The sequence below is a fragment of the Ixodes scapularis genome, unplaced genomic scaffold (assembly GCF_016920785.2).
Source record: "Ixodes scapularis isolate PalLabHiFi unplaced genomic scaffold, ASM1692078v2 PGA_scaffold2__306_contigs__length_199485367, whole genome shotgun sequence".
NCBI lineage: Eukaryota > Metazoa > Arthropoda > Arachnida > Ixodida > Ixodidae > Ixodes > Ixodes scapularis.
In genome coordinates this window covers 74,464,517-74,473,792 of record NW_024609857.1, presented here as the reverse complement: position 1 = coordinate 74,473,792, position 9,276 = coordinate 74,464,517, and positions in this window count along the sequence as shown.

The window sequence follows — 9,276 nt, the reverse complement described above, 5'->3', positions numbered from 1 at the left end:
TTTCTACGGGTCCCACCATCGCAATCGATGGAAATAAAAAAATGTATTTATTTATTTAAGTACCAAATGCCCCAAGTGAGAACATTTGTTGTTGTTGCTGTTTTCTCGAGCTTGCACGTACGGCAACTCGCGGCACGAATCCTTTGCCTGACAGGCTCGAGAGAACAGAGCACGGATGCAAGCTCCTAGCAATTCTAGGATACGACATGCGAGGCAGGCCCCCGCTAGAGGAACCGCAGCCTCCATGGCAAGATAACACCATAACCGACCACAAACCCATGCCGAAGACTCTCAACCAAGGGAAGCGGGCTCGAGCGGCCAGACTACACGCAAGCTGGTGCGAAACGCACGCGACAGAAGATGAGTCGCACACGGACGCCGCCAAGACGGAGAACGCCACGACTACGTCGTGGTACGACCCACGAAGAAATGAAGAGAGCACCGAAATACTTTCCGAGGGGACTTCAATCAGAGAGGCGTTACTGAGGGCTATCTTGGCGGCGGTTGAAGACGTGCTCAAAAAACAGACCCAGCCAGGCAAGGCACGAATTTTTACGGACTCGCAAGAATCAATACGTGCGTGCCGATGCAGCAGAACAAAGAACCGCACAGTAAAGCAAATAAAGAAAGTGTCAGTGGAGCTCCGCACAAGGGGCACCGTACTTACAATCGAGTGGCTACCCGGACACAGTGGCATACCCGGCAACGAGAGGGCACACCGAGCCGCAGCGGAGACAGCCTGTAGCACTCACTCCGCGCCAGGCTCAACCTCTCGGGAGAAGACGAAGGCGGAAGCAATGGACCTGGAGGAACGGGCCGAACTTGCCAAAATGGAGAGAAAGGCCTACCTCCGCAGCCAGCTTCCGCCGACAGACAGCAACATACTGGCAGGATACAATCGGTGGGAAACCGTCAGGATTCGCAGAATAAGGACGAATACTGCACTTACACCATCCAAACTAGTATTTTTCGGCCTGAAAGAAGATATGAACCCAACCTGCACGAGCTGCTCGGAAGGAGCCGAGGCAACATTGCAGCATCTGCTCTGGGCCTGTAAGGACCTCGAGCATCATAGACATGATGCTTTGGACAAGATCCAGGGCGCAGACAAACCTACGACGCTCGAGGAGTGGACGTATCCAACGGGCACTCCTCAGCACAGGAAAGCCATCCTCGACTCCATGATACAGTATATCAGGGAGTCTGGTGTACATAGCCTCATCTAAGACGTCACTACCATCATCATGAAATCCCCCTCACCCCCTCACCCCTCACAACCCTTCCCCTCCCGTCTCAGGAGCACAACTCCATAGCGGGTGAACCCCTCATCAAATAAAAACATGTCTCTCTCTCTCTCTCTCTTTGCCTGACACTGCCGAGATCAGTTTTGCCGTTTTGGTGGAGAACAGTATGAGTGAAAGTCCTGTCTGCACCACACAAAGAATAGAACCAATGAAAGGCGACAAACGTATGACGTAGTGATGCCATGGCAACGTACTGTGTCTCGCTGCCGTATACGACGAGATTTTCTTTTCAATTTTAGAGTGATCGCGGTCGATGCCACGACCTATGCAGCCAATCTGGCGGTAAAAACGTGCCACGTCACCTCGCGCTCCGCGAGTCGCTAGGTCATATCGAAGAGTCACACTCCCTCAGTAAAGCTCCTTGATGTGTTTATATGTCTTGCAGACGTCATCAAATCACCAAGTACGCCAATGCACAATCCCGTGTCTCGTGCAACAGTTGGAAGCAAACAGCGGCGCAGCACTCAAATGAGCGGCTATGGAGAGGCCTGTGCCACTAAATGAGCTACACTTAGAGTATCGGCACTCTGTTCCCCAGTATTCTTGTGGGCGCCGTCTTCTTGGTGCTTGGTGCAGAGCAGACGCAACTGCCGATCGTCATGATTCTAAAGTGCGACTTCCTCAGCATTAGGGTCGGTGTCATAGGAAGCTCCTGTAATATTGTGTTCCTCTCTCGCGAACTGTTTAAGCAGTTGTGGAGGAAGGAAAAGCGTTTCCTGAGATTTCAGATAAAAAAAAACAAAAAAAAACAGATGGGTAAGTGTTGTTATTCTGAGGCAACTAGCTTATTTAGTGGTTCTAGAGCGGCCGCTACTGCGGTGCGGCTCTCGCTCGTGCTCTCGTGCATGTGTACGTCTCTTATTTTTCTCCAGGGACTTTACCTCACAGCGCTGGTTTGGCTTCCCTGGCTTCTTTTGGCCGCTTCACATCTCGGCCATTTTCTGACCCGTCTTATGTTTGCACAAAAAAAAAACATGCGCTGTGCCTGTGGCGTATCTCGAAGTAACAGCACGATTCCTGTTACATTTATTCTCTATCCGTCTAGAAATGCGCTGTTTTTCACATTCGGTACGTGCGTGAACCAAGGTGGCCGTTGATGTTGATCCCATGACAACCGTGAATACGGTCATCCGACTCAGCTCTTTGATTCTACAGCGTCGCGTAGCTCAAAAGGCAAGAAGACGCAAGTTCGGCCGAGTTATCGCTACACGTGGCTTCCACGTAGCGTCATTGCACCATTCCGGTGTGCATTCTACTTATCAAGCCATACCAAGGCCACTACAATGGCAGCTGCTGTAACGTCAGTGCAGACCATGAAACCACTGCGCTTGAGCCTTCGGCTTCGCTTGCACTTATAGTGAAATAGAGTCTTGGTACATAGGCGCTTTAGACGCGCGCGCCAGATTACAGCTGCCATGGCCAGTGTTGGGTAAAGTACATCTAAGAGGTGCTTCAAGTAAAGTACAAAGTAAATGAGAAGTGATGTACTTTAAGTAAAGTAGTAAGTACACTGGGTGCAATGTACTTGAAGTAAAGCACTATAAATTTAATGTACTTTCAAAGTACAGTACAAGTATTTTAATACAATCTTTCATGATGTCCTCCAAGTTCGGCTTTAGGGCACTGCCATCTTGCTCGCTGAGGTGCGCTTGGACACGTTTTAATCCGATTACGAAGCCTTGCTAAGGCGTCATAATCGGATTATGGCCGCTCCCAAGCGCACCCTACTGGGCTAGATGGCGGTACCCTGAGACCGGACTGGCAAATGTCTATACAGTGATTTTTTTACTGGTGTGCATTGCCCAGGGGTAATCAGGGTGCATGACCTACTTTCAAAAACAGCGGCGGATATTTGATGAAGTCAAGTGGCCACAGAGTAGTTATTTTCAAGAATTGAGCCAAATTCAGAAGTCCCTCTTCTGAATTTGGTGCCGCTTGCACTGGATTTTTGCACCCAACAGTGTTAAATATACACTAGGAGAGACCATGACTTCAGTGAGTATGCAAGCGAGCTGGTGAAAATTAATCATAACGTAATACCTGAGATTGAGGTGCGAAAAAATTGAGGAACTTTCAAGTCGAAGGAAAAGACAAAAGAGAATGTCTCAAAACATTGTGACGTTCTCCTCTGTTGTCTTTTTCTTCGATTTGAAAGTTTAATTGTTCCGCACCACAGTTTCAGGTGCTAGATTATGATTAATTTTGCCCTCATAATATCTTAAGCCTCCTCACTTGCGCTGAACGACCGAGAAGTAGCGAGAGTTCAAAAAGCTACGGGAAAGCCGCCCCCAGAACAAGCGGAGCGATGCGTCGTCTGCTCACGTCTCTGCTGAGAGTAGAATATGTTTCCCAGTATTTCTTCGGAGTTGAAAAAGCATCATTTCGTGATACAAAGTGGACAAAACGAAATTTGGGAATGTACGTTCCAGTCGGGAATTGTACTTTCCTCGGGAAGTACCACAAAAAATATTTTAAGTAAAGTACAAGTACATACTCAGAGAATGTACTTCAAGTAAAGTACAAGTTTCCTAAACCTACTTAAAGGACTTCCCAACACTGGCCATGGCTGCCTTTCTGTTTCCTCACCGAGATACCAAGCTACTGAAATGGGAATTGTCCATTTCAGTAGCGTCCATTTCAGTAGCGTGGTGCGGAACAAATAAACTTTTTTTTCTACTCCACGATTTTCTGTTTTTCAAACCACAGTCTCAGGTTTTCAATAATCATGTATAGGGATTACCATCTCGGTCGTGAAGCCGAAGCCGCTCCACTTTTCCTCCACTTACCCGAAATCCGGAGAGAGAAAACAAATGGAAAGGAGGTGACTGCCGACTAAATCGCGTCTCGCGCCCTCAATATCGTTCTAAATTTTTTTTTTTTTTCGCGTGAAATTTATTTTTAGGCGCTCGTGTCGCAACTAAACTGTTAAAAAAAAATGTATTTCTTTTCAGGGGCCCTTTAACTTGACGTAAGTCAGTCAAACGCTTTTGTGCGAACGTGTGCATTAGTTCGACGGCACATACGAGTATACTGAAGGCTCTCTTGCTTGGTTGAACCATTCTTTGTTTACTCCACTCCGTTTCTACTCCCGGTTCTTTTCTATTTCATTAAACAGAGACATCAGTGCATGGCTCGCATTACCTTCACAGTCCTTCTTGTGGCCTTGTTGCTGTGCACGTGGTGTACCTCCTGCACCGATTCCGTTTTCCTCGACAAGAACACGTAAGAATGACCACCAGCGCGCTACGATGACGTGACGTGCAAACCACGTAAAGACCGGATGTGTATCTGCCCCTTCCTTTCTCTCTGTTTGTGTTTTAGAGAAATTTCGGAAATTTGTTTTGCAGCGCGCCTCACGCACGTTTCGACAGCGCCTCTCGGTATCGACGCGCATTTCGCATTTTGCGTTCGGGCGCCTCCTTTCAAAGTGTGGACCGCAGGAAGAGATAGAAATATTCCACGTATGGCCGACATGAGGAAGCTATCACGAATCGGACTTCCCGACGCCATCGTACCTGGGAGTTTAATGAGATTAATCCGGTGGCGCAACCGGTCGACGAGTGACGTAAACGGCGAGCCCCTTAACGGCTTCGTGTATATTTGTGTCAACGAGCGCATCGTGATTCCGCCCGCTTGGCGTGGGGCCGTCGTCGTAGTTACCCTCCTTGACCTTCGCGATGACATTCATTTGGAGATCCCCGCAAATGATTTCTCGACCAACATCCTGGCAAGCAAACACGATCGTCGTTTAGAAAACAAGCGCGTAAACAACTCGGCCGCGTGGACAATGAGACGGACGGGGCGTCGTTGGACGTATGCCAGCGTGACGCGCACGCTCGGTGCAAGTGCACCGAGACTGCACGGAAACTGAGAACGCCAAATAGGCTGACAGAGTTCTCGGTTATTTCATTTCTAATTGGTGCACTTCTCTCGATTTTTGTTCAAAAAGTAGACTTTCGTTGTTTCGTTGGCTACAAAAAGTAGACTTTCGTTGCTTGTCTTTCTTTTTTTTTTTCTTTTCTGTAACGCACTTTTTACCTTTCTGTGTGCTTTTGCTGCACGAGCATGCTCCAAGCTCACTAGACGCCGATGTGTTGTCCAACGTATGCGGTTTTGACTCCACTGCACTGTTGCAACGCGAATGCCAAACGCCGGATTCCGGCGTTCTGCCAAGATCGACGAGCGCAGTGGGGACAAAGGCTGCTAGCTTTGCGTCTACCGCCTAATCAGTCCAATCGGAGCTCGGTGTTCTGACGTCCCTCTCTTCTCCTCCTCTCTCTCAGTTTCTGCCCGCATAGGGTGGTTCGCAATGGGGGGGGAACGGAAGGACCTCTGTGGGTTTTTTTTTTATCTCGTTTCTGATTATCGTATGCTGCGCTATAGTCGCTTACAGGATGACAACAGTGGGATCTCTCAGTTGTTCCGCCTCCGGTGCAAACTCCCTACCTTATAACGCTTGGGTGTCTCATGAACTTTGAGCGCGCAGTCAAAGCACAACGGAAGACGACGAGCGCGTGCAAGGGAACGACCATCAGAAAGAAAAACGCCGGCCCTTTGCTACGCCATTCTCATCCTTTTCGCTACAGTGACCATCTCGATGGTTATGCGCTTCGATTGTCACTGAAAATGAATTTTTTTATTACCTGCACACGACTGTAGCTGATTCCTCTACTCGGGGGGGAAGGGGCTCGGAGCACGTGGAACGAAAGCTCGCGATGCAGAACCCAGGGATCCATCTTCACCCCTGCCCGTTTCGATCTGGAGGAGCATCGTACCGGCATGCGGTCGTGTACCACTACTGCGTGGTGCAGGTTGAAGACCCCAGGCTAGCGGTTTTGCTGCACTGGCTAAATGGATCATCTACAGCTAAGAGACTCGTCGCCCGTTGAGGCAGATTAAGTCTCGCTTGTATAAACATACCCACCACCCTATTTTTCCCCTACACTTGGGTATAACTTTTTGTGCATATGCAGTCGAAGGTACGGGAGCCCGTGCGTGAGAGCCGATGAAAGCTGGGCACGCGCATTTTTCCTTTCTTAAAGTTATTCGCAAGATATAGACGATTGCAAGCAAAGCGTCTAGCCGTCGCCATGTCTCTGCTCGTGCTGGCAAGTGCATGCATATACAAGCTTGCCAATGCTACGTTCACGCGCACGCTGCACATGCTTGCACGCATGGGTCACTGTGAGGCGTACTATCCTCGAAATATGAAGCTTGAATAACTCCGTACTTGCAAAACAACAACAACAACAACAAGAATAATAAAATAATAATAATAATAATAAAAAAACGGGTTTGAAGCTTCCGCACGAGTCAGTGATGTATATGGCGAAGTGGTGCACTATTCGCCCCTTTTTGTTTGGCAGCCAACTCACTGGTGCGATCTTTTAAGTAGACCTGATACACTTGCGGTCCGGGTATATTTTCTTATTTTTTTACTCGTCATTATTTAACCGTAAAAAGGGTGAGTTTTGTGGGACAGTGACGTAAGCGACCATTTCCCGAAATTAGCGCGTCGCTTTGGTCTCGCAAATACTGCGAAACCCACCGTCTAATTCAAAACCGGAAGTGGTTGGGGCTATTTCTACACTGGCGCCACCAACGTTACTGGAGCAAGCTCAGTTTCACAGCTCTGCCTGCGACCTGGGCTCGGTGGCGGGCACGAGAACTAGCAGCGCTGCAGTCGAGTCTTGCTTCCGGATTGTCTAGCCCGCCAAGTTTGAATAGCAATACTCGAGCTTGGGCAAGTTGGTGATTCATACTAACACTTCACGAGGCAAGGAAACAGACGCATACAAAAATAAATTTCAAACACGCAAAGAAAGAACACTCACAATGCGGTGACTCTGATCTCTGTGGTGTATTACACTTCATCTTCAACATCTTTTTTTTTTTGTTGCTATTATGCACATGGAAGTAAATATAAAAAAAAGGAAGAAAAGAAAAAAAAGCTCTCAACGCAGTTGTAACGCGGTGGAAGCAGACAACGCGCGAGACAGGGAAGCAAGATCCGACTACAGCGCCGCTAGTTGTCATGACCGCCACCTGGGCCACTCGCCTCTGCAGGCGAGAATAGGGAGCTGCGAAACTGAGCTTGCTCCAGTAACGTTGGGCGCCACCACGTTTCAACTCACGAGACAAAGAGCGAAAAGGGAGTATTCACTGGCGGCCATATCTGTGTGCGTGGTTGCTGAGCGCGTGCTGACGGCGAGCTTCCACAGTTCTTTTGCAACGTGCATTCCACACCATCAAGATTACCGGTCTTAGCAGCATATTAATGTAAGCTCGTTCTGAGCACGCGCCCTAAACATGGCCCTCAAATATGGCGTCCAGTGAATGCCCCCTATATTCAATGTTTAAAGGACTACAAATCGGAAGTGTCGTCTTAAGTTTTTCTTTTTCTCTTTCTAATCGATCAATGGCGCGCGCGCCTGCCAATCGTGTTGCCCTTTTTTGCTTTTTCCCTCTGCGCGTGCCATCTCTCCTATCTCGGCGTGTAGACGACGCTTCACTTTTCAGCTAGAGTGACTTCTGAGCACTGTCCCGGCAACACTTCCAGGCTTTAATTTTTGTTTCTGCAATACTTTGATGGTCAGTGCCGTAGTGCGTTTGAAATCGCCGTAAAAGTATATTTTAATAATATCATTCAAAATTATTACAAACATATTATCATGAGTAAAAAATGGCAAAGAAATGTAGAATTAAAAATAGATGTTACATAAATCAAACCTGTGCATGCATATGTAAAAAAAAAAAAATGTTTATTTTTTATTTATTTATTTTTTATTTTTTTAGACGGAAGGGTGACTGTTTAGAAGCAGCCCGTTACCGCTGCTTTTGTACAAGTGGTGTGTTCAGGAACGTTCCGAACGAGAACACTCGATGACAGCCGAGAGCAGGCTGGAACCTTCAAGAAAAGTACGCAATCAGAAAATGAAAAGGTTCAAGCTGACCGAGGTTCCACCCCGTTCCTCCGTTCGGCAGCAGCGCGTTGCCAACTCCGCCACGCACGCAGCAATAGGCCACTTTATAAACCTCTAAAGCTGTGTATATATATATATAACGAAAAACAATTTGAAACATTTATTTTGCCGTGCTTTTACTTTGAGGGTTTGGGGGGGGGGGGGGGGGGGGGGCATATTACGCAGTCTTGAAGCTTAAAAGACAATACTAAAGTATCGATGTCGGGATCGTTATGCAAGAAGTCGCGTCGCTTTGGAAAGCATCTTTCAAGGAAGAGTGTGCGTGGTGCTCTGCAGAACAGAGCTTCCGTTCCTGTGTTTTCGATCTCGCTGCGCGTAATTCATGTGGCGAAACATGCCTAAGGTTAGCGCCCGAAGGTCACGGCGACTGGAAGACGTTTGGACACGGGGCAAATGAAATGTCACGTTCAATTCTGATATGAGTACCCAGAGAAGCAGAACTACCACTTCTAGGATTCAGCTTAACGAGCTACTGAAATACTTTCCAACAGTCTCGTCTAATGATGCGAGTGATAACTTTGTACACTGCAAAGGCGCAGAAAGCGAGGCGACACAAATGTGCGAGCGGATTACCCGCAGTTACGCTTGAAACGCCGCCAAAGCTGCAGCGCCGTCACGTTACTATACCTCAGGCGTCGCGTAGAAATGTGCCTCGTGGCGCCAGAATACGTATGCCCGAGGCTAAAATAGACCCGCTTGATAAATTGCTAAAGAGGGAAGTGCATGCACTTTGAATAACGCAAAGACCACTCGACTAAGGAACTTATTTGCTTTGGCGCTCTTGAATATATATCTATGTGCGATCAATATTATGAATCTCTTTAGCAAGCGACGTTATCTTTCCGGTTAAGGTTACAGGTCAGGAAAATGCGCGATATGGCGAAATTGAGACGTGCTTTCGCGGAACCAGCGCTATCATGGGCAAGCAGGTGTGCCGGCGCCCATTGCCCATTCGCTGCGGAGATGAGACGGAGAGAAGAATCCTTCCA